At 41.0% G+C, this 26,166-nt stretch overlaps 1 long non-coding RNA gene across 1 annotated transcript in view; it reads left to right on the top strand.

Moving 5' to 3' along the window:
- Positions 1-26,166, top strand: part of LOC124081829 (uncharacterized) — a 93,962-nt gene that overhangs the window by 49,555 nt on the left and 18,241 nt on the right. Inside the window, exon 2 of the long non-coding RNA XR_006848151.2 lies at positions 25,132-25,289. This is a non-coding gene — a long non-coding RNA (uncharacterized LOC124081829). The remainder of the gene's footprint in view (positions 1-25,131; positions 25,290-26,166) is intronic.

The raw sequence follows: 26,166 nt of genomic DNA, 5'->3' as shown, positions 1-26,166 counted from the left end.
GTACACACAAAAGATAATTGCCATTCTGTTTGGAGTGAGTTGGAGTCTCAGTATAGTTTTAATTTGCATTTCTCTAATTGCAAGACATGTTGAACATTTTTTTTTTAAATCTATTTGTTGACCAGTTGTATATCATCTTCTGTGAAGTGTCTCTTCAGTTCCTTTGCCCATTTATTGATTGGGTTATTTGTTTTTTTTTGTTGTTGTTGTTTGTTTTGGTGTTAAGTTTTTTGAGTTCTTTCTATATCCTGGAGATTTTGCTCTCTCTGAGATGCAGGTAATCCATCCCTTGTATTCTAATTTATTTTGTGGAAACTAATTGTTTTGTCTTCTATCATTTAACTTTTAAAACTCCTCCCCCTCCAGTTTTTGTTTATAGGCAAACCAAGCCTCCCAAAGCGGCTTGGTTCTCCCCCCTCCTTCCCGCTCTCCCCATCTGTCTTGCACACGAGACTGCCAACCAGTGAGCTGGGGGTGGGGGGGGGGGCGAGGAGCAGCTGGGAGTCTCTGGTTAAAAAGTTGCTCAGTGTGAGAAGGAAATGTCAGAAGGCTGGGACTTGTGCCCATCAGGAGGTGCGGAACTCTCTCACCCAGACATCCTGGGAAATGAAGGAGAAATAATAGGCAGCTCACGTTTTCAGCCAACCAGCCTGGGTGGTAGTCCTTGAAGTGAAGCCTCACAAATCCCTCCTGAGGCAGGAGCTGGTTTGACAAGTGGAGGATTTGGGTGGCCTGTCTGCTCTTTGGCGGGGGGGGGGGGGGGTCTTGGGAAGCTGAAGCCATCAAATCAGGCTTCAGGCCTTTGCTGAATTGTTTCTGCATGCAATTGCTGATTAAAAACATTATGTGACATTAAAAATGAAGCCATATTTAAAGTTAGGTAGTCAGTGTAGTTAGATAAATCGGGTCTAATATCCAGTGAAATCTAAAATGGAGACCATGCGGAGAATGACTCCTGGAAAACACAGGACAACTCATGGAAGTCCCGAAAAGGCCCTAGGCCAAAGTCCACCTCAAAGAAATGTTAATGAACAGCCCCCAGCAAAAAGGTGCTGACTCAGAAGTCCTTCCTGACCAGATTACTTCTTTGGCCCACCTGTGTCCCACCCCTCGGTCCTTCCCACCTACATTCCATCACTGAAAGAACTATAAAAAGGGGAGACAACATCCCTTCCACGGATTCCACCTCTTGGGTCCCCTTCTTCCTCCGGGAGAAGTCTTTTCTGCTGTCCTTTAATAAACTTCTAATTTCTACTCTGACCTTGCCTCGGCGTGCTTCTTTGGTGTTATTCTTCAACATTGGGGAAGCAAGGACTCGTCACCGGTCAATAGCGGTATCAAAAATGTCAGAATTATCTTCTTTGGTGGTCACTGGCTAAAATCAGACTCCTACCAGCCAGTGACTGACTTGACAGGAAGGCTCTTTGTCCCTGTTTTCAAAATTAAGATCAGTATAATTTGAATTCATTACCTTCTTATTTCTTAGTGGATTCTCTTGAGTTGTTTTTTAAATCTAACCTGGATGTGTTCATAATAAGGATGATCCATTTAGCCCTGTTCTTTGCTAAGGCACATAAATACAGCATTGCAATGGCTTTCTTTGTTCTGGTCAGAATGTTTCAGGTTTAGATTTCTCACTTCAGGGGAAGAGGGATACATGTACAAAGACATTTGGCAAAAGCGGTTTGCAAGTGTAGATGGCTGTGCTTCTCCATGGAAAAGAGTCCTCTATTTTCTTTCTGCCACAGACTGGGAAGACTGTTTCCAGCTCAGACATCACTTGCCAAATTTAAACACCAAGAGGCAAACAAATAAATACGAATTTTTAAAAAAAGTTAAAAACAATACAACAGGAAAGTCAGAAGCAATCTAATTCCAGTAATATTTCAATAAATTAATGGCCTGTATATGAGGCAGCAGACACTTGGAAAAGATTGAGCTGACAGATGGGCACAAATAAAGCCACAGGAAAACTGGGAGGGATGATAAATATTATCTGCAGGCCATTTTTATCCCCCTTGTTAATTAACCACCCTGTTTTTCTTGCCATAACTAAGCTTATTTGCCTGTTTACCCTGAAATTCTTCCATTTCCTATTGCTTTTTTATTTTAACATTCTCATTCTCCTCCCCACTGTAGTCCCCCTCCCATCCCAAATCTCCTTCAATTTTCAAGCCTGTGTTCTCACCCATATTTCCTCCTACAAGGTTTTTGCAGGGGAGAAAGCAAGGACATTTCCTTTACCTCTTGTCAGCTTCCTAACAATTTTCTTTCTATTAATGTCTAACAACTTTCCAGCCCCAGGGAATACACATACCTTTCCTTTTCGGTGAAGGGTTGTGTGCTATTCTGGCTGCCCATCGCTAAAAATACAACATGGCATTATTGATCTCCCTCACCCTCTCTTTTTTCCCCTTAGAAGAATTTCACAGATGAATCCGTTCTGCCCTGTATCTTCTAATGGTTTATGTGTTTCTAATGTCCAGTGTGGCAGCCTGCTTGGAAACAGCCTTCGGTTCATGTTCTGGTGTGTCGTCACTTATTAACTTGGTGACCTTGGGTAAGTTCCTTCATCCCTCTGAGCTAGTGTCTTCTTTCTGATAGCCATTCCTACCACCTGAGCTAGCTGATGGGTCTCAGGAAGGTGCAGTATGCATTTCCCTGGGCACCTCATTTTATTTTTTAGAAAGTGGGGGAGGTCATGACCACTGGAGGGACTCTGGAGCCGATGATTTTTTCCCTTCTGCAGAGTTTAGTTTCTTCTCTTCCTGCCATAAAGAAGCAGAGTTTCTGAGTCAAAGGAACACTTTCTGGTTTTTGAATAGCTTTAACTGAAGCTATATAGGACTCTTGTTTGGCTAGAGGAGGCCAGATTTGAGATCCCATGGTCTGGCAACTGGTAGATCTCTCTGGGTGTCCCATTCTTCCATTTTACTTACCTCTCTCAGAAGGTTATTTTGAGGAGATGAGGAAGTTAGGAGATGATGCCATGGAGTGTCAAAAAGCTATAACGAAGCTAACTGGAGATTTGATTTGATTGAATAATTTAGATCTGAGCCAACTATCACCTCCTCAGAGAAGTCTTCCTGACCATACAATCAAAATATTTCCCCAAGTCACCCTCTAGCTGTCACTCTTTTTCATCATTACGATATTTACCACTGTAAGAAGTTTCTTGCCCATTTCTTGTACTCCTTTATATATCTATTTTTTGTTTCCTCTGCTGAAATGTAAATTCTGTGCTAGCTGGAAACCCACTTATTTTCTATTACAGCCTCATTGCTTAGAATAGTATATGACAAGAGTTGGCCTCCAATGAATACTCAATACATAAATAATTAGGCTATAGATCTTGCTAATGCTGAAACTGACCCTGGCACATCTAAAGGGAGGAATGTAGCAAAAACTCTAGTTCAGTGTGAGCTCGGCTAATGTTAGCTGGTTCGTTTATGTGCCTGTAGGTAGGCTGGGCTTCTCTGGAAGGCACATTTTCTGTCTCAGATTCTCAGATTCTAACTGCATCCTAGTTGTACCCCACAATGAAATGATTATACAAGAGGATCGTGGCTATTACAGTCCCGTTTATATTATAACTGATCCATTCCTCCTTTTAAAACAATTCCTTGGGTTTTCTAGAATGTTCTTCTCTCCTGACTCTTCACCTGCTCTGATAGCACCCTATTTCTGTATCCACACTCGGTCCTTTAATTTCCAAGCCTTGCCTCTCCTCACCTTGGTCAGCATTCATTCTCTAGGGATTCATCTGGTCTCATGGTCTCAAATACCCTTCTGTTCATTCTGACAATCAGCACAGGGAGGTGTTTAGCCCAGACATGGATTTCCCACTGTCTATGTGAGGCTTCCATATGTCTATGTCCATTGGAGGTGACTGCACTATGTCCCCAGCCTTTGCCTTGTGATTTTACATTCCCTCTCTCTGAACAGGTAGGGTCTGGTCTATTCTGCCTGCCCAAAGGAGGAGGCAGAATTCATGGTGTTGCAGAGGGAAAGCAACATTGCTAGAGCGTATGGCTGAGGCCTCCATAACAAAAGACTAACAGGAGAAAAGCATATCAATCTATTTAATGCGATTTTTATGTGACTCTGCAATCTTGGAAACTGACAGGGATACACTTGTGTGTCTTTATGCCTCGGTTTGATGAAGAGTGGCTAGCCATAGAGAAATAGAATTGAAAAACACAAAGGTGTAGACTACTAGTGATCAACTGGGGGAAAGTTAGGTTCTGTGTTCTGCTTCTTCTCTGTGTCTCTGTGTCTTTTTAGAAGTAAGGATATTTCTTTTCTCTGGGTATAAGGCGAGCACCACCAGGCTTTTGACCTGTTTCAGAAAAGAAGGGAAGGAGAAGGTCAGAGAGTGGTCTTGGATTTTGTGACCTGCCTTGGGAGAAAGACGAGAGGAAGGAGGTGGAGTGGCTTTCTGGCTTCTGCTGTTTTCTCAAATGCTGCAGTGGCACTGAGGGAGTGTGTCCAGATCTATCAGTGTGCAGGTCGCAAGCCTTGTCCTCAACAGTGCTTGTGCGTTTCCACTGAATGTCTCCTGTGTCTCTGCTATGAGAAGTTCGAGGTCAGGTGAGCCTTCTGGTGTCAAGAGGAAGATGAGCTTCTAACTAATGGGCCTCAGCTAAGTCAGGTTAGAGCCGATCCTAACCTCTTCCCAGGCACATGAGTGGACCCCACTGATTAGTTGAGGCCAAGTTGGAAGCAGCTGTTCCTCATTTAACCCCCAGACTCACAAGCTATGATAAATAATTATGGCTTTAAGTCTTTGAGTTTTTAAACAATGAATATTAGATTACATTTTTTGTTTTGTTTTGTTGTGCTGGGGATTGAACCGGTGGCCTTGTGCACACGAGTCAAGCACTCTACCAACTGAGCTACATCCTCAGCTCTTCTAAATTTTTTAAGAAAATTTTTTTTAGATGTTGATGGACCTTTCTTTTATTCATTTATTTATATGTGGTGCTGAGAATCGAACCCATTGCCTCACATATGCTAGGCAAGCACTCTACCACTGAGCCACAACCCCAGCCCTAGACTGAATTTATGTATATAAATTGCATACATTTAAAGGGTACAGGTCAATGAGTCTGGACAGTGCGCCCATTGCTGATCTCCAACCCTTGGCATTAACAGTCTTTTTTCCATTGTAACCATTCGGATGGGTAGAAAGGGCATTGCATTGTGGTTTTGATTTCATTTCCCTGATGACTAATGATGTTGACTAACTTTTCATTTGCTTATTGGCCATTTATTTATCTTCTTTTTGTAACTGTCCAAATGAATTCTTTATAGACTCTACAGGTTTGTTTGTTGTATGACTTCTGAACAGCTTTTTTTTTGGGGGGGGTGGGTGGGTACCGGGGATTGATCTCAGGGGCACTTAGCCACTGAGCCACATCCCCAGCCCTCTATTGTATTTTATTTAGAGACAGGGTGTCACTGAGTTTCCTAGCACCTCACTTTTGCTGAGGCTGGCTTTGAATTTGTGATCCCCTGCCTCAGCCTCCTGACCCCCTGGGATTACAGGTGTGTACCACTGTACCCAGTTTCTGAACAGCTTTTAATTTTTTTTTCTTTTATGGATTGTGTTTTTACGTCCTAATTTTGTGGTCGATGTGACTCAGCCATAGCTGACTGAGACAGAAATCTAATAGTTATTTCAAAACTACTGTGTCCAAAACTTCTCATCCACTCACCCCCTTCTCTAACATATTTCTGCCAATTTTCAAAAATTCAGTTGAGGGGCTCTGGATGTGGCTCAAGTGGTAGCGCGCTCGCCTGGCATGCGTGAAGCACTGGGTTCGATCCTCAGCACCACATAAAAATAAAATAAAGATATTGTGTCCACCTTAAAAAAAAAAGCTAAAAAATAAATATTAAAAAAAATTCAGTTGATACTTCTAGTTGTCAGACAAAAATCTCCATTCTCCTCTTCCTTTCCTACTCTGTGTATAACCATCAGTAAATCCCATTGGAAGTCTCCTAATTGACATCCCTGCTTCTGACCCCCTCTCATCAAGATCTATTCTCAACATAGAAGCCAGAATGCTATTTCAAAAATTTTAAGTCTGATAATGTCTGTTAACCGCTCAAAATCTTTCCATGTGTCCATTTTTATTCAGAGTAGCACTCAAAACCCTTATAACAACTCATAATATTCCACAAGGTCTTTACCCCCCGCTGCGTGCTGATATCAACCAGAATGCTCTCTCTTGCCAAGTGCTCTGCTCATGCCTTCCTGGCTTTCTGGTTGTTCCTTCACCTTCTAAGTAAGCTCCTTGGTTGAGGTCCTTGCACCTGATGCTCTCTGTATCTGTATTATTTCCCTCCCATGAATTCATGCCCATGAATTCCTAATATTTGCTGGTCTCTACTTAAATGGCACTTTGGTATCTGGCATCAAGTGACTTATTATTTCTAACTCTTCAATCCACCGGATTCTTCTTTATGCATTTGTTCCATGTTTCTTTTCATCTATTTTTCCTCCACCCTGCCTTGTGTTTAGAATGTAAACCTCATAAGGATAGGGATATTATTTGTTACTCTTGGATCTTCTGGACCTGAAAATTGTAGGTGGTTCAAGAGTATAGTAATAGAGTATTAACCAATATAGAGCAAACTATTTAATTTTAGAATTTCAAAGTCAAAATGTGATTTTTGGCTAAATGAAAAATTCTGAATGTTCTCTACACTTGGAGAATGTTTAAAATGTTGATCTTCTGAAACAGTCTAAATTTTTAGCAAAACAGGAGACCATCCAAATAAGCAGCTATTACAGTTGTTTTTTGGGAATGATACAATATGTAAACATTCTCTGGAATACATTTTTTTATTTTCTCTTTTTTTTTTGAGATATTGGGGATTGAACCTAGGAGTGTTCTACAACTGAGCTTCATCCCTAGCCTTTTTTTTTTCTTTAGTCTTTTTATTCTGAGACAGGGTTTCACTAAGTTCCTAAGACTGACCTTGAACTTGGGATCCTCCCAAGTCAATCTCCCAAGTCTTTGAGGTTATATGTATGCACATTTTAAAAATATATATTTTTTAGTTGTTCATGGATCTTTTATTTATTTATTTATTTATTTTAATTTATTTGCAATGCTGAGAATCGAACCCAGAGCCTCACATATGCCAGGCAAGTGCTCTACCACTGAGCCACAACTCCAGCCCCTGAACATTTTTAAGTAACATAAAAATGATTGATGGGCCAGATACAATGGTACACACATGAATCCTAGCTGCTTGGGAGGCTGAGGCAAGAGAATCTTAAGTTTCAGGGCAGCTTGAGCAACTTTGTGCAAACCTATCTCAAAATTTAGAAAACATTTTAAGAAAGGACTGGGATGTAGCTCAGTGGTAAAGCACCCCAGGGTTCAATCCCTAGGTTTTTTTTTTTTTAAGTGACATTAATAATTCAAAAAGATAGAAGAAAAAAGGGGGAGGGCACCCATATAATTTTAGTTTTAGAAGGTTATTTTCTCGTTGTGTAATAATAGGTTGAATGCGCTTTTTGTGTGTTGTTTTGGATTTTTAAAAACATTTTATATTAGTTTATTTTAAAATAAGCTGGCACATTTCCAGTTGTAGTGCTAACTCCAACTTTGCTCTTCTGTTTGAGAAAGAATAATATGTTCTCCCCACTTCCAATCACAAAAGGGCCTAAAATCTCTACATGGATGGGATGCTTCACTCTGTTGGGAATGACTGTCATAGTTCATTTGTTATTTGCAGCCACCCAGGGGAAGAAGGCAGGTGGAGATAAGCATCATTTGCAGACTCTAAAGTTTGGGCTCAGAGGGAGGGACCTGATCCCCTCACCTCTCTCTGTTGAGCAGTAGCAACAGAGCCAGGATTAAAACACAAACTGATTTCTCCACCTCAAATGCATATTTCTCAGAGATATGGGAGGGGAAAGGTGCTGGAGTTGAACAAGGATTTTGAGTGTAAGCCCTGCAATTCCTGCTTTGTCAGCATGGTATGGAACGAATTCCTCCTCCCTAGATGGTGCCCAGTCTCTTGCATCTTCTGGATCTGTTCATTGGACACCAAGAGCTTTATTGCAATGTCCCTTTCCCAGTCTCTTCCCTGGGAAGGCAGCTCTATTCCATCTCTGGCTCCCATCCTCTGCTGCCCCCAGGCCTTGATATTTCTTCAGGCCATGCATATAGGAAATCAATCTCCATGTACCTGATACGCCTTAGTTCCTCACGGGAGGGCTAGGAAATGTCAGCACCCAACTTAAAAGCGCCCACACACACATCTCTTTGCACTTCCCCTCATTTTCTCCCTCTGGTATTTCTTAATGGCCTGGAGAAAAAGGAAATGAGCACTGTTCATGGGCCCCAGAATCTCAGATGACCTTCATATAGAGTGTCCATATTTAGTGCCTTAAAAATAAAGTGCAAGGAGAGATGAACTTCAGAAGTAATTTCTTGGGGCCATGAGGAAGAGAAAGAATGCTAAAACTGGTGATCACAAGGTGGGCTGGAGCCTTCAATTGTGAAGGCCTAATTAGTTGCCTGATTATCTGTGAGGAAGGCTTGGGGAAGTAGCTTCCCTTCTGCCCTTTCCCAGGAGATAAACACAGAGAAGGGGTGGCTGGAAATCCATCATTATGCTATTTCTCTGTTGTGAGTGACAATTCGGTTGCAATTCCTCCAGAAATATCTTTGCTTCCCCTCCTTTTTTTTATTTTTAAATTTTATTTATTCTTATTAGTTACATATGACAGCAGAATGTGATTCAATTCATATTACACAAATAGAACACAATTTTTCATGTCTCTGGTTGAACACAAAGTAGAGTCACACCATTCGTGTTTTCATATATGTACTTAGGGTAATGATGTCTATCTCATTACACCATCTTTCCTACCCTACACTCACCCCTCCCCCTCCCTCCCCCTATCTAAAGTTGGTCTATTCCTCCCATGCTGCCAGCCCCATCCCCATTATGAATCAGCAACCTTATATCAGAGAAGATGTTTGGCATTTGTTTTTTGGGGATTGGCATTATGTTCTCCACCTCCATCCATTTACCTGCAAATTTGCTTCCCCTCTTCATGGATCATCTCTGTGAGTATTCAACCACATTCCATTATCTTCCACTTTAGCAAACCCCTCTTCAACTCCACTTATCCTCCAACACTGCTTCTATCTTTCTACTATTATTTACACCTAAACTTCTTGAAAGTTACCCATATTCGTTGTTTCTACCCCAACTGAATATCTGAAAGACTTCTCTTGACATGTCATAGAGGAGGAGTCGAGGAATTTTCTGAGGTCAAAGCCAAAGATCAGGATCAAAGTTGAGTAGTTCAGAGAGTTGGAACATCTTCTTTTGAAAATTAACTCCTGCTTGGCACAGTGGTGCAGGCCTGTAATCCTAGCAAATCAGGAGGTTGAGGCAGGAGGATCACAAGAATGAGGACTTGTGAGACCTTGTCTCAAAAAGGGCTGGGGATGTAGCTCAGTGTAGAGTCCTACTGGACTCAATCCCCCATATGTACGAATGTATAAATAAATAAATTTTAAAAATTAATTCTTAAGAAAATGGACTGGAGAATAGAAAGTGGAGTTGCCTTTTTAGGTTTCTCTCCTGCTGGATTCTCTGAATTTCTCATGTTTGTTCTAGATAGATTTAATTTGGCATTTGGTTAAGTCTGCTGTTTCTTCCCTCCTGTGTGTACTTTAGTGCAGAGTTTTTCTTTTTTCATAGACTCTCATCCCAGTATGTGTTTAAATATGCTACTTTCTTATTTTGTTTCAAAGAGGTGATATGCTGCAGTATATTGCTGAGGTCTGGGGTGGGTCAAGACTCCAAGCTTTCTGTCTATACAGTGCCCCTCCAGGAAACTGAGAGGACACACAATTATTCCCAAGGAGTGTGAAGTCACCAACTCAGAAGGACCTAGATCTGGAGGCTGAAGGAAGAGAAAACTTAAACTGGCTAATAATGAACCAGCGATCTCATAATGTGAGGAGTCTAGAGATCAAGTGGGCTTCGGGCTCCACATCTCCAGAATGATTTTGCCTCTGCTTCTTGTGAGTGTTGGTCTAACCCTTAGGTTGGCATTAAGAGGGGTGGTGATGGTTCCAAGCATCATATACAGGCATAACCACATCCAGTGAAAGAAGGACCATTCCCTTCCATCCTTTCACTGTCTTTCTCACAATGACTTTTCTCAGATGACCCTCCCTCCTCACCTTGACTCCAAGCCAACTTTACGTTTTATATAAACAGATGGACATCGGTCTCATGCTTACCCACTGTTAAATACTAGGACTACCAGGATTGTCCCTGACTTAGGACCTTTTCCTGGAGCTAGAGTTGGGTTCACCTTTCTCTAAGTCACATGAGCAACCGAACAAAATTAAGATTTTCTTTAGAAGGAAGAGAATGGGGACAAGAGGTAGAAGTTGGGATAGCAATTGCTAGGTGGGGTGTTGTATGCCTGTAATCCCAGCAACTGAGGCAGCTGGGAGGCTGAGGCAGGAGGATCTCAAGTTGGAGCAGCCTCAGCAACCCAGTGAGACCCTGTCTCAAAATAAAATAAAGAAAGACTAGGGATAGAGTTTAGTGGTAGAGGCTTGCCTAGCATATGGATTTGATTCCAGTACTGGGGAAAAAAATAGTTGGAGTAGCAACAAATTCTATTGGCTATAGAGAGATCCCAGAGCCAGACCTTACCAGGTTTATAATGTAGCATGCCACTTCATCTGGTAAACAGAAATACCAATCTGGCTTTGTAGGATTCTCTAAAACATGTGCTTTTGCATATGATAGGACTCCCACAAATGATTTTTTAGACCTATTATGCTATAATTTCAGCATTCACTATTATTAAGTAAAATATTTAAACAATCCATGACAATGTCATTTAAGTGTGCCCCAAATAGCCATACAGTTGCTCACGCTGAAGAGCATGCCCCAGACCAATAGCTTTTTTTTTTTTTTTTTTAAAGAGAGAGAGAGAGAGAGAGGGGAGAGAGAGAGAGAGAGAGAGAGAGAGAGAGAGAGAACTTCAGTATTTATTTTTTAGTTATCGGCGGACACAACATCTTTGTTTGTACGTGGTGCTGAGGATCGAACCCGGGCCGCACGCATGCCAGGCAAGCGCGCTACCACTTGAGCCACATCCCCAGCCCCCAGACCAATAGCTTTTGAAGGGAAATTATACATGGCAAGATGAAGGGAAAACACCACAATGCAACCTGGTAAAATGTTAATATGGGAGACAGCACTCTGCAAAATATTAGATGTAATTCTGAAGAAAAAGCAGCTTTAAAGCAAAAACGTGTTACAACTTGAAAACGTGACCTGAGAATGCATCTGGCTTTATTTTATATTTATTCCCTTGAGAAAATCATTCTTGAGTTATGCAAGTTCAAATTATACAATGTCTGGCAAGATGCATCTTTTGTATGAAATAAGACCTCCCCACGTTTTTATAACCAGCAATAATCTAACTTCTAAAAAAAAGTCAGTGCTGCTTGGCACTTAAATAAACAAGTTCCAGGTTGTCTTTTTAATAGGAAAAAATGCATTTTTAGGTTATATAATCCATCAGTTTGAATTGCTTAGGAAGTGCTTAGCAAAGCCCCAACTGCAAATAGGTGGAAAGGAAATGTTTTTTGGTGATAAGAATCGGGTAGTTAATATTTGCAAAGCATTTTGCTCAGAAATGGGAAGAGAAATTAATTAAATGCTTAGGAGAAAGCACAGTTATTAATCTAATTCAGCTTCTTATTAGTGCAAAACTCATAGCAATGTCACCGTGTAATGGTCAGCTATCGACATGATTTATGCCATTTATTATTTTTAAAAGGAGGGGTGTTTTGCATTTTTTTATTTCCATGTGATAACCCCTGCAGAATGAAATCCCATTTCTAGTTTCCACTTTGTAATAAAAACAGGTTTGGTTTTTCAAGTTCAGCCATGTGATTTGTGTATGGAGTTTCAATTTGTGATGTGTCAGCCTGTGAACAGCTGATTTAATAACAGTTAAGAACCTCCCCCACGTAGGAATGACTGAAGTGATGTTTCTTTAGATCAATAGCATTGCCTGGTTTTACTGAGGAAATAAATCATTTTGCCACACGGTTGCCAAAATCTGAAGGTTTTTTGGATCAATGACACCAACGTATGTTATCTTAGGCGAGACTATGAAGCCTTAGTTCATCAATCAAATCAACTTTAATTAAATCCGATTTAATGGACTACTGCCTAATAAAAAGAACATTTATAAGAAAGTCAAAGTGGAAGCACAAGGGGCTTTTCTTTTCCCACTAATGCTCCTCCTCCAAAAGGAGGCAACAATCCCGAGCCGCTGGGATTACAGGGGTGCTCCACTCCACCGGCTTCTAATTAGATTTTCAACATTTAAAAATAGGCAGCGCAGCTCTGGAGGCTGAGATGAGGAGGATCGCAGGTTCAAAGCCAGCCAGCTAGCATTGCGCAGCGCTTATCAACTCCGTGAGACCTGGTCTCTAAATAAAATACAAAATAGGGATGGGGATGTGGCTCAGTGGTTAAAAAAAAAGGGCAGCGTCAGGAAATGGCTTCTCTTGTACTTTCTCATGCTACCACTTCTCTCTCTCTTTAATTGTGGTAAAATAAGTATGTAACATAAAATTTGCCATTTGAAGTGTGTACTTGTGTGGCAATTATTTTCACTGCATTGTGTGATCATTATCACTATTTCTGAAATGTTTTTATTATTCCCAACAGAAATTCCGTATCATTTTTAAATAACTCCTTATGCTCCTCCTCTTCAGCCCTTGATTACTTCTCATTTGTTGTCCGTTTCTATGAATTTTCCTATTCTAGACACTCCAGGTTGGTGGAATCATGCATTTTCTGTTCTTTTGAGAATGGCTTCTTTCACTTCAAGTATGTTTTCAAGGTTCATCCGACTTGTGGCATGCGTTAGAATTTCTTTCCGTTTTAAGGTCCTTCCTGGCTTGGTCTGACCAGTCCATGACACACAGTGATGCCCTGCCCTGGTCTGGAGGGCACAGGGAAGGCTTCCTGGAGGTCATGATGGTCGTGATGTTCAGAGACCAAGTTCTGAAAAACGTCAAGTTTATCTAGGAGATGGGGGCGTGAGGAGCATTCCAAGGCAGGTGGAAGAGTGTAGGAGAAGACCCAGAGGCAAAAAGAAGCCTGGGGCCTCTGAAGGCCAGAATGAAGCCGTGGCTGGATGAACAAAGGTTGAGGGTGGTGGGTGAAATTAAGAAGAGGCTGCATGAGAAGGTCTTTTAAAAGCTTCATTAAAGACTCGTGTGTGTGTGTGTGTGTGTGTGTTGTGTACATTTTGAAAAAGGAATTTTCTGATGTTTGAATTACGGATTAGAAGGAGAAGAGAGTGGGTTTCAGAAGATATGGGATTTCGGGGAAGCTGTAATAGTCTAGGTAGGAGATGGACTTATGGGATTACTGCTGATATGTGGAAAAGTGGATGGTCTGATCAAAGTTGCAGAAAGACAGTTGCTTTATATGAATTTCATGTTACATAGTTTTTACCACAAATTTAAATTTTTTTTAAGTTATCCATGACAGTAGAGTGTATTTTGGCATTTTTATACAAACATGGAGTATACCTTATTCTAATTAAGATCCCAGTCTTGTAGTTGTACATGATGGTGACATTCCCTGTGTATATTCATACATGTACACAGGAAAGTTAGGTCAGATTCATTCCACTGTCTTTCCTATTCCTGTCCCCCACTCCTTCCCTTCATTCCACTTTGTCTAATCCACTGAATTTCTATTCTCCACCCTTTGCCCTTGTTGGGTATTAGTATCCACGTATCAGAGAGAACATTTGACCTTTGATTTTTTGGAGACTGGCTTATCTCACTTGGCATGATAGTCTCTAGATCCATCCATTTACCAGGAAAGGTCATAAAGTCATTATTTTTATGGCTGAGTAATATTCCATTGTGTATGTATATCACATTTTCTTTATCCATTCATCTGTTGAAGGGCACCTAGGTTGGTTCCATAGCTTAGGTATTGTGAATTGAGCTGCTATAAACATTGCTGTGGCTGTATCGCAGTAGCATGCTGTTTTAAACTCCTTTGGATATATGCTGAGGAATGGAATAATTGGGTCAAAGGTGGTTTCATTCCTGTTTTTTTGAGGAATCTCCATATTGTTTTCCAGAGTGGCTGCACCAGTCTACAGTCCCACCAGCAATATATGAGTGTATTTCCCCCCCCCCCCCACATCCTCACCAACATTTATTGTCACTACCACAAACTTTTTAATAAGTAACTAAGGCTGTGGTGATTGGATATGGGCAGAACAAAGAAGGAAGCAACGGCTGGGTTCCCAAGGTTTCAGGCTGTGGCAGGAGGGTAATAGACCTCTGGAGGATCCCTGGGTGAGTTTGGGGAAGTTCAGAGCTTAGTTCTGGACACTTGGAGGTACAGATGATATTTATGAAACTGGGTATATAGATTGTGGGCCCAAAGGGAATACTAACCATCTGGCATGCCTACTGACAAAACTGTGGACATCTGACTGGAGTTCAGATACAGGCCTTTATTCCCAGGAAGAAGTGGTTAACAGCAAATGCAGGCATAAGAAAATCCTGTTAGGCAGAGAAGGCTCCAGGAAACAGAACCGAGTTTTAGAATAACAAACCTGTTCTCAGAATTGGGATATCAATCAAAGGCCAGCAACAAACATGTCTATGATACTTACAAACCAGACTGGCTCCAAGCCTTTTAGATAGAGTCCAAGTTTTAATTTCCTCTTTCTAGACATTTGGGGAGACTACTTCCCTCTCCCCCTTGCAGTTAAGATGTGGCTGTTTACCTAGTTTCTGACCAATAGGATGCTGCCAGAAATACTATTCCCATTTCCAGGCCTAGCCCCTAATAGAAATCATGATAATTTGTCTTGTTCTTCTACCCTATACCTAATGAACCTAAAATGTTCCTGGAAGTTAGAGGGTCCTGAGATTATGGAGCCCATGGTGGAAAAGGCCTTAGATTCCTGAGTTATACAGAAGAGAAGCTCCAAGCAGGAGACACCTGAACCAAAATAGACTTGAAAGGTGGGAGAAGTAAATGGTAATTATGTTAAACTTCCAAGGTTTCAGGGTAATGTAGGATGGGAGTTCAAAAATGTTCCAGCCTCCCCTGTCTTGAGCCAAAGATGTCCCAATTTTTATCTCCAGAAACTGTGAGTAGATTAAATTACATGGCTGAGGGGAGAGGGGATTAAAGTAGCAAAGGGAGTTAAGGTTCCTAATCAGCTGACCTAAAAATAAAATTATCCTGGATGATCCTGCTGGGTCTAATCATAGGAGCCCTAATAAGCAGAGAAACTTTCCCAGCTGTTGTCCAAGAGAGATGTGATAAAGGAGGCAGAATCAGGGCCATGTGACACTGTTGGCTTTGATGATGGAGGGAGGGGGCCACAAGCCAGGACATGTGTCAGCTTCTGGAAGTTGACCTTACTTAATTACTTCTTTGAAGGCATATTGCTATCTCCAAACAGTCACATAATGAGGGTAGGGGGTAAGACTTCAACCCAGGAATCTTGGGGTGATACAATTCAGCCCATCACAACAGTACTGTAGACATTTAGATTATTGCCATCATGAAAATGCAAGTCATGCCTTTTTTTTCCCCATGAGTTGGATTTATATTTTGGAATTATTTCTATCATCAACTCATGCCAAAGACACAGAATGGGCAAAGCAGAAGAGCAAGTTCCTAGAGAATTTTCAGGAGGTGGGCATTTGGGGTGTGTGTAATGAACAAAAAATGTTGGGAAAAGGCCAATTCTAAATGTGCCCTTGCGATCAGTTTTGGAATAAACTATTAATCCATGTGAGCAGTGGAGCCTCAGCTTGTTCTCCACTCACTTTCTTGTACATGTTTGTTATAATCTCTTTCTATATTGGTCAGTATAAATGTCCATAGTAGTTCCAAAACACGATAAGATATGCTATTTTGGAAAATGTAAACTGTGGAAAATTCTCATAGGTGTATACTTCTGTAAAGTTATAAATTCAAGGAAAAACCAGCACCAAATTCTAACCATTTTATTATAATAAGTTATATATAACAAGTTAAGTTTTATACAAAAATATCTGTGGCATAACCATTTTATTATAATAAGTTATATAATAATAAGTTAAATTTTATACAAAAGTATCTGTGGCATATAGCCTGATCTCAGTTTTTGCTCTGTGTCCTGGAGATTACGCTATAAAGCAAATTATTGCAGAAGGCAGGGTCAATCTTAAATGCTTTGGAGGTTACACTCTTGTTTCAAAGAAATTATGGACCACTAAGAATATAAAATAAATGTAAAACCACAACATCTATAAACTTTTATAATCATGTAAGTTGTAAAATTATGTTAGAGGTTATAAAATAGGCGTAAATGTACTGTGTATATGGATTATAAAATAGGCACTAATGTACAATAAAATATACCTATGCTATATTAAAAAATAAACTTTACTGTATAATAAACTGGACTCATAATTAACATGTTGTTATACAATCAAATTTGTTTGACTTGATTTTGAGGTGCTACTGAAATGTGCTTTTGATATTCTATTTCTCAAAAATCTTTCAATATCTCTGTTCAAAAAAAGAGGTAAGACTTTTTTTTTCTCTCCCTCATAGAGGTGTCTCTTATAGATAAGCAAGGAGGTGTTATTCTCAGGTTACTCTCAATGTTGAAATAATTCTTTTCATTGCAGTATCTTTACATATAGTCGTATGTCATAAAGAAAATGTGATCAACCGTGGACCTCTCGTAAAATGGTAGTCCCATAAGATTATATCACTAGTGATGTTGTAGTGATGTCAAGTATACTTTGTGATGTTTGCACAGTGACAAATCACTTCACCTCACAATTCAGAACACATTCCTGTTGTTAAGTGATGCATGATCGTATTTAAAGAGGTTCTGCACAAATGGTGTGGATTTTGAGTCAATTGTCCATTGAGTGTGTTTCTCCAGTTTCTCTGTTACCCCCTTTTCTGGCTTGCAACATCAATTACCATACAAGTATCATTTTTCCGACTGCCCCAAACTGCTCCTACTTCCTAGTTTCAAAGCTTCCTCCCATGGTGTGAGTCCTGTAGGGGCAGGAAGTGAAGGGTGGTATGTGGAGGAAGGCGGAGTCCTTCTCTCCACACAATCTTGAGACTAGGAAAAGTCTCCTTTCCCTGGCACTGGACAGCTGGAGTGAGGGGCAGGTCTTTTAGCCTGGGGCTGCTCATCTCCAGTGAGCGATGCACAATGAAGGGCTAGTTGATAAATGGTGCCTTCTAGTGCTCAGAGTCCATGACACCCTTGGCTAGAGTGTCCAATATAAGCAGGGCCAGCAGCCCTGTTCTGGAGCCATTCTTTCTGCTGCTCATCCCGATGGGCTCCTGAGCATTCTCTAAGCCCAGTTCTTTAGCTGTCCTGTGGAGTTTACATGCTACTTGGCAATCTTCCAACAACCTTCCTTTTGCTCAACTTGGCCCTAGCTGATTTCTGGGGCTTGCAGCTATCTGTTGTGTGGGGAGTTTTGGAGGGTGAAACCTGGAGGAGGTAGTGGCATACACTTTCCTGGGGAGTGGAGCAGATGATTGATGCTGAGATACTGGATTCTACTCTTTATACATCGCTGACATTCCTGCAATGGTGATTTTGAGCTTTTTTGTTTCTGTTTGTTTTTAATGGGAACTTCTTTATGTTTTGCCAGGGACCTGAAAACCCAAGGTTCTTAGTGACAGGCAGAACTAACATTTCTCCTGATCCATCCTGTTTACTCCATTATAACTGTATTGCTAGATCAGTTGGGTCCATGTAAGTACCTGCATCACTTGATGTCATATTTGGATCCTGCCTTCTAATGTGCACATCAGGTCCTGGATGTTTGGATCTAGGCCTGAGGTCTGGAACTGTCCTTTCCTTCTTTTGACGAGCTTCCCAACCTGATCTTCCCCCTCTCCTTCTGTCATCTGGTTTCAGCTGGGGAACCCTCAATGTGAAACACCAGTTCAGATCTTACCAAGAAAGGGGAGCGGGCTCAATGACTTTCCTCCCAGGAACCCCTGTGCTCCTGTGCAAACCTCCCTACCCTCACCCTAACTGAAGAGGTGGCTCTCGGGTTATTGTTAAGTCACTAAAAGTTCACTTTTACCATTTATTTAGAGCAAAGAGGCTGGTGTCGAAGCTCCAGAAACTAAGAACTGCAGCAACTCCTAAAGAGCTGATCCTTAGAGAAAATGAAACAGTGACATTTAGGAATCTTGAACATGAACATTAATAGCTTGGGGGGGCTTGGTTCTACCAGCTCTGCTTAATTGCTAGACACAGTGACCTCTTGTGAAGAGGGACAGGTCTGCTTTCCCTTAGAATTCCTGCACCTAGCTCAGAATATCTGCTTAACCATTCTTTGGTGGAATGAATGGATTTTTCCTCTGTTCAGGACAGTTCCAGACCTGTGGCCTAGAATTTGGGATTCTACATCCTTTAATTATCAAAATTGGAAAGGGTTTAGAAGAATGAGGTTTAACCAAGGGGGTTCATGGATTTGAAGTCCAGCAACATTTCTACCTATTCATTAGGTTGTTTCAGATTTGTGTCTTTGACCCTATTTCACATACAAAATTAATCAATGTTGGAATTATATAAAACAGAGTCAATTTATTAATTGACAATGTGTGATTACCTAGTGCAGCTGTCTACAAATGGTAATGCCCTTTCTGGGTATTTCTCAAATAACTAAATTCAGATCAGAACACTACTGGGTGAATATATAACTAGACTCCAAAGGGAGTTGTATGTCCCTGAGGGATATTTCTAACAAGCTATGGTAGCTTAACAGAAGTGCCTTTCTTTTCTCTAGGGAGAAAGAATATTTCTGTTCAGTGATTGTCTGGGAGAAAATAGCAGCTGAAGCTGAATTTGGGAACTTCAAGCTTTTATGTTCTATGGGTTTAATTTTTTTCAATGCCTCATCCTCCCCTGAATTCAGAAGACCTATACTCATCACAGCAATATCAGTTAATAGTTACTTTTATCTTGATATGAATTTAAATTTTTGCATTCTTTGAAAGGCATTTTGTGTTTTGAAACTCATCTCAAAATATGGACTCCAGAGTTGGGGCTGTAGGTCAGTGGTAAAGTGCTTGCCTTGCATGTGTGAGGCACTGGTTTTGATCCTCAGTACCACATAAAAATAAATAAAGATTATATATATATATATATATATATATATATATATATATATATATATTTTTTTTTTTTTTTTTTTTTTTTTTTTTTGTAAATATGGACCCAAAGGTTTGTTCCTATGGCAGGAGATCCCAGGATCAATGGATCAATGGGTACGAATGAAAGTATTGTCTTTTATTTCTTTATTTGGTGTTGAGGATTGAACTCAAGGCTCTGCAGGTGCATACTCTACCACTGAGCTACACCCAGCACTGAAAGTATTTTTTTTGGTCATAGGGCAATTGGTCAGTGTTATTGACTTCATACCATCTGTGTGGACTCCTACCCTGTCTATAAATAAGAAGATTCTGTTTTTGCTTTAAAGATCCAAGACTGTTTGTGTGGAATTACATAACTTTTGGGTGTGTTTTCTGGAAGAAACACTGATATTATTTCTCTGCTATGTTTTTCTAAACTCTATGAGAACATTATCTCTTCTTTGCCTCTTGATTCTTCAACTCCCTAAAGCGCATTTCCATGTCAGGGCTTTTGCCACTGGTCTGTTCTTTCCTTTGCTTAGAAAACTCTTCTTTCTGGTAGCCACGTGGTTCAAACAGCCTCTTCTCAGAGATACCTTACCCACTCCTTATCCAAGATGGCAGACTCTTCCCTCTATTCTCCATATCCTACTTTACCTTATTTGTGGCACTTTTAGCCACCTGTCAATACATTGCACATTTAACTAATTATTATCTTTCTTGCATTTGTTAAATAAGCAAATGAATGAATGAATGCATTAATCCTAGGCTCAGAGGTTATTTCTTCTGGATTATTTTGTCAGCTGGGCCCTTTCTTTGTTTTTCCTTCCCCTTCCTTTTTATTTTTCTTCCTAAAATAAACATTTACTGAGACACTGAAATCCCTGACTGGACAAGGTTAATTCTGGAAGGGTTTTATGGGACCAATAGTGTTATCTATAAGTTCTTATTATCTTCTTTTTCCAGATAGCCATCTTGGGTAGTTCTGATTATAGGTTCTCGGTACTTCAGGTGCTGAAGATCTTAGGTTATATCATCACCCTTTCCATATGGCTTGAAGAATGACAACAGTAAAAAAGCCTGAGCTCAGGAAGATACCATGTGTGCTAGGCTTATTCTTTACTGGGGCCCCAGGGTCTAGCACACTGAGGCATTTAGTAGATCTTTGTAGGATGAGTGGATATGAATGAACGATAAGACACTGGATTGGAAGACATCTATATGAGGCTCTTTAGGGGTACAGTGCACAGAAAAGCCAAATGCCCAGCAAACTAGTTTCTCAAATGCTTATAGATGAGATTCATTTCCTTCCCTTAAAATATAAGATCCTTTTTCTATTGTCAACAAATGTACCAAATGATTGTTTCATATCTGATCATTATCATTTATCTAAAGCATACGCTCTGTAATTCAGCTTTACAGTTACTGAAAGCAAATTATAGTAAATCAGAAATGTATTAATAATAACGACTTTACTTTTCCCCAAGTTTTTTAATTTTAAAAATAACTGATAACCATTCATATGTCAACAAATACTTTAAGATATGTAGTAAAAAATTAAGTCTTTCCCACCCATCTTCTCTTTCTTGTTATGACCCCTAGATTAGACACTATTCCTACTTTCTTCTGCAGTCTTCTATTTTACCCCTACACAAATATATATTTAGCTACTCTTTTTTAAAAATATAAATGGTAGCATATATACTCATTGTTCTTTATCTTGCTGTTCTCACTTAATAGAATTTAGGGATTGTTATGGTTTGATTGTCCCTCCTTCTCCAAATTAACTGATATCCTAACCTCCAAAGTGGTGGTTCAGGGCCTGGGACTTTTGAGAATTAAACTATCTATATAGATAGAGTGTGTGTTAGTGCCACCATGTAAATGTGCAATTGTGTGTGCCAGTGCCACCATTTAAATGTGCAAGTCATAGATATTGAGAGCTTGAGGAGAGCTTATATTATCTAGTTCTTTCCCTGTTATAGGTAAGAAACTAGGTGCAAGAAAACTTGTCATTTGGCTATAACTAACTAACAACTAGGTTCAATCTGGCTTACAATTAAAAAAATGTTTTGGTTCACTCAAATGGAAGCCCAGAGTCAGTGCAGGCTTTGGGGCTGAGGAATCCTTCTAGCCTCACTCAAGGGCTCATATTATTTTTCTTTGATCAAAGGGCAGTTGCCAGGGGGTTGCTAGTACCAAGGAGGTGGTGTAGGGAGTTTCCTTTATTCTCTGCCACGGGGAGAGAAGAGAGTGCTGCTCCTGTAAAGGCTCTTGGAGGAATCCTGTGATTGGACAAGGCCCATCCTCATTATTGAGGATAATCTTCTTTACTCAAAATCACCAGATTGTTAATGTTAATCACATCAAAACATCTAAACTAATATTTGCCAATCAACACAGTAAACTTTTTCTCATACCTCATTTCACACGCCTTCTCCTCAGTCCATCATTGGCAAGAGGATGGGTCATTCTACTACTCCTGAAAGTAGTAGTCAGGTCAGCTTCCATGTGAGGCACAGGGGGTGTTGGGGAGGGTACCCAAACGAAATCATAAGTTAGTTCTATGTGTGATATTATATAAAATAGCACTACTTAATGTCTCAGCATTATTTTAACTTATAAAACATAAAACAGATTCACTTGAAATTTTTATCAGTCAAGGTTCCCTGTAGAAAAAGAACCAATAGAACAGGGATAAACACACACACACACACACACACACACACACACGATGAGAATTATCTCAAAGAATTGGCTCAAACTATTGTGGGGGCTAGCAAAACTGAAATCTGTAGGGAAGACCAGCAAACTAGAAATTCAGGGAGGAGTTGATGTACTTTTGAAGCAGAATTCCTTCTTCAATAAAGTTCAGTGTTTGCTGTTAAGGCTTTCCTGTGATTGGACAAGACCCATCCTCATTATTGAGGATAATCTCCTTTACTCAAAATCACCAGATTGTTAATGTTAATCACATCTACAAAATACCTAAACTAATGTTTGCCAATCAACTAGGCATTATAACCTAGCCAAAATGACACATAAAATTCATCATTACATTTTTTTGTGTGTGTGCGTACAGTGTTGGGGAGGAAAGTGCTATACCACTGAGCTATATCCTCAGCCTAATCATCAATTTTTATTTTCTAATCTTATTTATCTTAATGTTTCTAACTTCAAATTTCTTTAGAGAGGGTGACAGAAGTGTGATTTTGGAAACATACATTATGGTGAGGGTGGGGGCACTGTAGTAAGAAACTACATGAATCACTATATTTTCTGCTAGGCCAGGATCCATACAGTTGTTTCCACAGGTAGAGGGACTCCGCCCAACTCTACACATGAGAACACTTACGCTCTTCAGATCTGATCCATGGTTCTGCTGTGGAAAGGGGGACTGCACAGAGGTTTTCTTTAGTGTCCACAGTCACACTAAGATAGTCCATGTCCCAAAAAATGTCACAAGCAAATAAAAGGGGGGAAAATTAGGGTTAAAAACCTTTAACTATGGACTCTAAGATGGCCTCCTGGTGACAAAGCACTCATCAATGATGATGATCCACTCATTAAACAGAACCAATGATATATACAGTACACTTTTCACATGTGATCTGACAAATATTCTGGTGTGACTTAAGAGGGATTTAGCTCAAGCATCTCTCACACTATTTAAGGACTGTTTTGGGTGTTAGTATAGTTTGTAGATTATTTAAAAATCTGTTTCATAATCTCAATCCTATTGAGGAAAAGGAATACTTTTAACATGCTGGTATCCCCCCCCCTTCCCCCCCCCCACACATGCTGTGATTATTCTTGTTCACCCAAAGTTTAGGAAAAATTTCTAGCCAAAAAAACACTCAATCAAGTAACTAAACCAAAATCATGGGAATCAGTTATGCTTAGGAGGCAATACATACAAACAAATCGCCCATTAGTGCTGCAGGAGAGATTTTGATAGAAGACTCCTGTCAATTTCACCCAGTCCTATCTTAAATACCTTCCTTCTAACTCATGAAGGACAATAATACAGGGTCACAGTGGGTGTGTGTGTTTATATGAGGGTGTGGAGAGAACAAAGGGGACTCTGGAGAGAGCCAATTTGGTGCAGTTTAGGAATTCTTGCCTTGTCCAGAGCCAGCCCAAATAGTTTTCTTCCTTTAGGTAGTTTAAGGATTTCCAAAACAAAAATAAATAAAGGTGGCTGTGATCTCTCTGGTGCCTACTCGGGTCTGGAAGCGCCTCTGCTGCTGTCCATCGCTGGGTCCGCTTAGCTCAAGGGGCACTGCGTCCGGAGATGTCAGCGGGTTACTGCCCCAATGTAAACCCGGCGTGGGGGACAGCAGGGGCAGCCATCTCCACCTGAGCAATCTGGGTTTCTCTGGGCTGCTCTCCCAGTGCAGGCCCCTGGCAATTTTGTAGAGATTATGGGCCACGCAGCTCCCACGGAGAAGTCGGCTTGTTTAACCAAAGGTAAAACGCTGGCCGTGCTGCGTGCAGGGGTGGCGCTGGCAGGCCGCAGCTGGAGGCACTACCCGCCCCGGCAGCGAGGCTCGCTCGCAGGAGCCGGAGGTGGAGGCGCGCCCCCCTGTGGCCGGAAGCAGGACTGCCCGCAGGGAGCGGTTCTGCTGCAGCCTGTTCACCAACGTCAACCGAACCACCCCAGCCTCTCAGAGGCCTGCTCCCCAACTTTCCGTCACTCTCCGTTGGAGAGAGGGTGGTGGACGCTGGGGCAGGGGAGAGGACCCAGGGTTTTTACTTTTCAGCTTTTGTACACCACCAGTCTCTCCGGCAGAGCCTGTGGGAGGCCCACTCTGTGGGGAAGCGTGGTCCACCTCTGACCCGGAAGTTCATCTTGGACCCGGAAGCCTCTGATCTCCTGTATTTGTCAGCACTCCCACAGGCGGAGGAGGCCGTTTCTCTTTCCCCCATGGCTCAGTGGTTCTGCATTACTGCTTCTTAGCATGGACGTTCTGAGTGTTTTCCTACCCAGTTTTATTCAGCACTCTCAGTGTTGCAGGTACCCACAGGGCACGGCTGTCAAAGTTTTTTTTTTTCCAATAACTGCCTTCAACTCTGCTAGAGCATCCTCTCCCACCATGACAGTTTCCCAGTGGGCAGCAAGGCTTTTGAAGACGACTGGATTGTGTTTAGGTTATTATGACAGTCACACTTAAGACATGTCTCTCAAAAATTTATTTCAAACTCCATTCAAAGCTTGTCTTTTTTATTCCCCAGGTTAACTGGTCCTGTGTGCGTGTGTGCGCAGGGAGCATCATGTATGTGTGGCTTTGAGAACCTTCCTTCCCATATTGTCCTAGGTCAGGTTTTTTTTTTTTCTCCCCAAAATGCAATTTTTAAGCCATTGTTGGATCAGAAAACTAATTTAGAGAGTCTTGATCTCTGTTTTTTTTTTTTTTTTTAAAGGAATAGAATGGAATACAAAATGCAGAGTACTTAGCACATATAATGCAGTATTATTTCATAGGAAGCATTGCTTCAGTTGTGTATATATTAAAGATAAAGATGATAGTAGCTGTTGGCTGCCTGGGATGGTGCACATTGTGTCCTAATGTAAAGCTTACTGTGGGTCATGCTCTAGATAGGTCTTCCAGTTTGAGGGTAGACAGAAATGATGCACAGGGGGAGGAGCAAAAGGAGGAATCTCAGCTGATTCTTGTCAGCACATGCCCCAATCTCTTCTCATGATTGGTCATTCTGTCACTTGGCTCAGTGGCTGCCTGGGGAACCAAATAACTTGCCCCACCGCTAACATTTGTGTTCATGGGAATCACTGGAGTTCTCTTCCAGGTCCCCTGAATTTATGCAGTTTACTTTTTATGTGTACTGCACTTCTGTCCCTTTAACCCTCCAAATATCTCTTGCCCACAGAAACCTCTCAGCCCAGAATAGACATGGGTCTCTCTCTTCAGTATACTCTGCAGACATCAATGACAAATATGAAGTATTACCTGTGAAAAGGACAATACATCTCACTTCCAGGCTTCCAGAATATTCCTAAGAGTCCTTCAGCAGGTTGGACTCTACTGGTGAGTATAATATAGCTAACACCTGGTTGGAAAAAAAAGATTACTCTTTTTCCTTCCTGCAGAGACCCTCCCACCCTAAGACTCTACCCTCTACCTTTTTAGATGAAAGAAAAGTCTTCTTCCTCTTTCCTTCATGAGGAAGGGGTCACTCCCAAGGTCAGTCATACCCTTTCCCCCACTTTTCTGGAGATAGAGAGAGGAGGTGGGAGAACTTTCTCTGAGCTGCCCTCAACAAACCCTGTAGGAACCAGGCATGGTGGTTTTTGTCTATAATCCAAGCTACTCTAGAGGCTGAAGCTGGAGGATTGCAAATTCAAGGCCAGTCTCAGAAATTTAGGAAGACCCTGTCTCAAAATTAAAAATTTAAAAAGGTGCCAGGCATGATGGTGCATGCCTATATTCCCAGCAACTTGGTAGGCTGAGACAGGAGAATCACAAGATAAAAGCCAGCCTCAGGAAAAGCGAGGTGGTGCTAAGTAAGCAACTCAGTGAGACCCTGTCTCTAAATAAAATAAAAAAAATAGGGCTGGAGATGTGGCTCAGTGGTTGAGTGCCCCTGAGTTCAATCTCTGCTACCTCCTCAAAAAAAAAAAAATTAAAAAGGGCTGGGGCTGTAACTCAGTGGAAAAATGCCCCTGGATTCAGTTCCTAGTACTGCAACAAAACAAAACAAACCCTGCAGGGAGGTGACTGCCCTGAACTGTTAATGTCTTGATCTTGTAGTATGAAGTAATTAGAGCTCTCTCTGACCTTAGCTATGGGGCTTAGCTTCAGTTCATAGACCAAAACAAAAATCCCACCTAATTGCTTGTTGCACATGTTTTTCAGTGCGATGTCTTCAGTCTTTCTTCATGTATCTTTTTCTCCAGCCATACTG

Source organism: Marmota monax, unplaced genomic scaffold (genome assembly GCF_021218885.2).
Source record: "Marmota monax isolate L192 unplaced genomic scaffold, Marmota_monax_Labrador192_F-V1.1 WCK01_AAM20220418_F8-fsc00201, whole genome shotgun sequence".
Classification (NCBI taxonomy): domain Eukaryota; kingdom Metazoa; phylum Chordata; class Mammalia; order Rodentia; family Sciuridae; genus Marmota; species Marmota monax.
The sequence above is the reverse complement of the archived record's forward strand: the minus strand, read 5'-3'. Positions and strand labels throughout refer to the sequence as shown.